Below are 4,640 nucleotides of genomic sequence, written 5' to 3'. Positions count from 1 at the left end.
ATTGTTTTAAAACTCTCCATAGTGTAGGGATAGAAGGAACATACCTCAATATCATAAAAGCCATCTACACAAAGCTCACAGCAAATATTCTCAATGCGGAAAAACTGAGAGCTTTCCCCCTAAGGCCAGGAACACAACAGGGATGCCCACCCTCACCACTGTTGTTCATCATAGTACTAGAAGTCCTAGCCTCAGCAATCAGGCAGCAAAAAGAAATAAAAGGCATTCAAATTGGCAAAGAAGAAGTCAAACTCTCTCTCTTCACAGATGACATAATACTTTATGTGGAAAACCCAAAAGGCTCTACCCCAAAATTGCTAGAACTCACACAGGAATTCAGCAGGATATAAAACCAATGCACAGAAATCAGTTGTATTTCTATACACTAACAATGAGACAGAAGAAAGAAAAATTAAGGAATTGATCTCATTTACATTTGCACCAAAAACCATAAGATACCTGGGAATAAACCTAACCAAAAAGGTAAAGGATCTGTACTCTTAAAACCACAGAACATTTTTGAAAGAAATTGAGGAAGATGCAAAGAAATGGAAAAATATTCCATGCTCATAGATTGGAAGCATAAATATTGTTAAAATGTCTATGCTACCCAGAGCAATCTACACATTCAATGCAAGCCCTATCAAAATACTGTTGACATTTTTCACAGAGCTGGAACAAAAATCCTAAAATTTGTATGGAACCAGAAAACACCCCAAATAACCAGAGGAATGTTGAAAAAGAAAACCAAAGTTGGTGGCATCACAATGTCAGACTTCAAGCTCTATTACAAAGCTGTAATCATCAGGACAGTATGGTACTGGCACAAAAACAGACACATAGATCAATGGAACAGAATTGAGAACCCAGAAATGGACCCTCAGCTCTATGGTCAACTAATCTTCAACAAAGCAGGAAAGAATATCCAATGGAAAAAGGACAGTCTCTTCAATAAACAGTGCTGGGAAAATTGGACAACCACATGCAGAAGAATGAAACTGGAGCATTCTCTTACACCATACACAAAGATAAACTCAAAATGGATGAAAGACCTAAATGTGAGACAAGAATCCATCAAAATTCTAGAAAAGAACACAGGTAGCAAACTCTGTGACCTTGGCCCAGCAACCTCTGTGACCTCGGCGGCAGCAACTTCTTGCTAGACACGTCTCCAAAGGCAAGGGACACAAAAGCAAAAATGAACTATTGGGACTTCATCAAGATAAGAGGCTTCTGCACAGCAAAGGAAACAGTCAACAAAACTAAAAGGTGATCTACGGAATGGGAGAAGATATTTGCTAATGACCTATCAGATAAAGGGCTAGTATCCAAGATCTATAAAGAACTTATCAAACTCAACACCCAAAAAACAAATAATCCAGTCAAGAAGTGGGCAGAAGACATGAACAGACATTTCTCCAAAGAAGACATACAAATGGCCAACAGACACATGAAAAAATACTCCACATCACTTGGTATCAGGGAAATACAAAACAAAACCACAATGAAATACCACCTCACACCAGTCAGAAGGGCTAAAATTAACAAGACAAGAAACAACACAAATGTTGGCGAGGATGTGGAGAAAGGAGAACCCTCTTACACTGTTGGTGGCGATGCAAGCTGATGCAGCCACTCTGGAAAACAGTACGGAGGTTTCTCAAGAAGTTAAAAATAGAGCTACTCTACGACCCAGCAATTGCAGTACTAGATATTTACCCTAAAGATACAAATGTAGTGATCCGAAGGGTCACCTGCACCCCAAGGTTCATAGCAGCAATGTCTACAATAGCCAAACTGTGGAAAGAGCCGAGATGTCCTTCAACAAATGAATGGATAAAGAAGACGTGAGATACACACACACACACACACACACACACACACACACACACAATGAAATATTACTCAGCTACCAGAAAGGATGAACACTTACCATGTACATCGAAGAAGATGGAACTGGAGGGTGAGCGAAATCAGTCAATCGGAGAAGACTATTATCACATGGTTTCACTCATATGTAGAATATAAGAAACAAGGAAGAAGACCATAGGGGAAGGGAGGGAAAACTGAATGTGAAGTTATCAGAAAGGGAGAAAAGCCATGAGACACTCTTAACTCTAGGAAACAAACTGAGGGTTGCGGGAGGGAAGGTGGGTAGGGGGATGGGGTAATTGGGTGATGGGCATTAGGGAAGTCATGTGATGTGATGACCACTGGGTGTTATACGCAACTGATCAATTATTGAACACTGCATCTGAAACTAATGATGTACTATAAGTTGGCTAATTGAATTTAAATAAAAAAACCCAATTAGCTCTTCTGAAGAAGTTTGGTGTTTTCCTTAGGATGAAGAGTCGAAGCTTCTCCATGACCTAACCACACTTTGCACGCATAGAAACATTCTAGTAATATTAACTATGTGGCTCTTCTAATCTTTTTTTTTTTCTGTTTAACAAATATTTATTGAACATCAGAAGTGTTAGTGCCTAGATCTGATCCCCTACTCCTATGATAATCAAGATATTTATTCTTCGGTTCCTCTGGTTTTCTAAGGATGGGATGGCTCGGTGAGATTCTGACTGTACCTGTTGTGTTCCAAAGATCGATTCAGAGTAGGATGGGCACACGGGGGAGCTGACAGAGGGACACAGGCCCAGGCAGGGACGCCTGCCACAGGCACATGTATTCGTGCCACGAAGGAGTCATGCTCCTTCCCATCTAACAGAGCTTGCTGAAATTCACAGCCAGGCTGACGTTGCCTTTGGTGTGTACTCCAGGTAAAGCTGCTTAGTGGTGACCATGGGCAGGTGCAGGACTCAAAGCTTTCAAAGCTTTACTTCTTCTATCAGCACTCCTGATTTTATCAACACCAAAGCCCATCAACCCTCTTCCTATCCAAATCTCCTCCTAAACTTGGATATAGTAGGGCTTCATGGAGATCCAAACATTTTAAACAAGACTTTGAAGCATCTCGGCACAAGAGCACTGGCTCAGGTCACCCTGACCTGCGTGGCCAATGACTTTGGAGAGCGGGCTCTTCTAATCTTGAAGATCTTAGCAATATTGGCAAAGAGGTCTGCTAGAGAAACAGTGGAAGTTGTGGCATTATTTTATTTTATTTTTTTTAGGATTAAAGTGGATCCAGTTAAAATTCTATTTTTTTAGCCACAGGTGGCCCTACGATGGTTCTGACTAATGAGATGGAAGTGGATGTGGGGTGGTGGGGCTTCCAAGAAAGCTCTTTAAAAGACAGCACCTTTGTCCTCGTCTTTACCTTTTTTCTGCTTGGAATGCTGATGCAATGCTGGAGGCGGCGCTATCATCTTGTAGCCAAGAGGTAACAATGAACAAAGGCTAGGCTAGCAGAAAGCTAGAGGAAACGGCAGTTTTAGAGGGTGTTGTGCAGTTGTCCTACCAGTCCTGCACTGCTTACCGCTGGGTTTTTTTACACTAGGAAAAAAAAGACCCACTTATTTTGTTTAAGTTGGTATTTTGGGAGTTTCTGTTACTTGCTGTCAAATGCAACATCTAACTGAATCAGAAGTATTTGTAGTCCATCCCAGTGCTATTTGGGCAGACCTAGGGCTACTTTCTGCTGTGTGACTTTGGGTATACTGCCTCACATACTTCAGGTACAACAATAATGCCTACCGCTGGATTGTTTTAAGGATTACTCGAAATAAGACATTTTAGCATAGTGTTTTGTACATACTAAGAACTAGGAGATGGTAGTGTAAGCCTAGCGTTGCCTCCTACTTACAGATACGGGGCACAGAGTCATGTGCAAGAACTTTTGAAAGTAGAGTAGAATCTGGCCGCGTTGTGTCTTGGACACTTTGAATATTATTCTGGACGTCACTGGCACATCAAATTCAAGGTCACCCGATGCCAAGTGAATCTGCCCAGTCCTAACCACACAGCCCATTATTCGGTCCCTCAGCCCCCTTCTGGGAGTTGATGCCTGTGGATCCCTCTAAGGAAACTACCCCCACCCCACATACGGCCCCTTACAGAGCCAGACTTAGCGGAGAGAATAGGCTATATGATTCGTGCCCCTGAGGCCATCCCCCGGGACTTGGCCAATTGCACCACAGGTAGACAACGAACCTGAAGGGACTCGTTCTGTAGGCTGGCCAGCAGCCTAGCAGGGATCTAGTGGGAAATCTCTGCCCGTGAGGGGCCGTGGCTGGAGAAAAACACCAGCCCGCTGGCTGGTCGCGCCTCGGTGCTTCCTGCCAAGCCGATTCTGTGCCCTGGTTCCATGTACTCTCCTGCCCTTTGAGATGACCGCTTCGGATGTTCTTATCTCTCCTCAGAACTTTCCTTCTCATTCTCATCTGAAGATAATACTTCTGATTTGAGTGGGGGAAAAAAAATAAAGAACTGTCTCATTCTCCCAGAACGGAGTCTGTACCCTTTGCTCTTCCTTCCTGTCACCAGGGATGAAATACACCTGCGCCTTGCAGAGGCCCGCCCTCCCCTGGGCACCGGGGACCCCGTCCTCTCGTCGCTCTGGAACAACCCCCTAGAACACCACTTCTCCTTCTGTCCTGTGTCATAACATCCAACTGTCCCTCTCTTCTGGATCGTTCTCTCTGCAAACATGCTTTGATCTCCTCATTTTAAAACAGCAGCAGCCG

General features: G+C 43.4%; 1 pseudogene; it reads right to left on the bottom strand.

Annotated features, from left to right (window-relative positions):
* Positions 1-2,787: 2,787 nt before the first annotated feature.
* LOC103673123 lies at positions 2,788-2,970 on the bottom strand (annotated as a pseudogene).
* Positions 2,971-4,640: the final 1,670 nt, after the last annotated feature.

The sequence above is a fragment of the Ursus maritimus genome, unplaced genomic scaffold, assembly GCF_017311325.1.
Source record: "Ursus maritimus isolate PB19 unplaced genomic scaffold, ASM1731132v1 scaffold_4, whole genome shotgun sequence".
NCBI classification, from domain to species: domain Eukaryota; kingdom Metazoa; phylum Chordata; class Mammalia; order Carnivora; family Ursidae; genus Ursus; species Ursus maritimus.
This window is presented reverse-complemented; position numbering and strand designations above follow the sequence as displayed.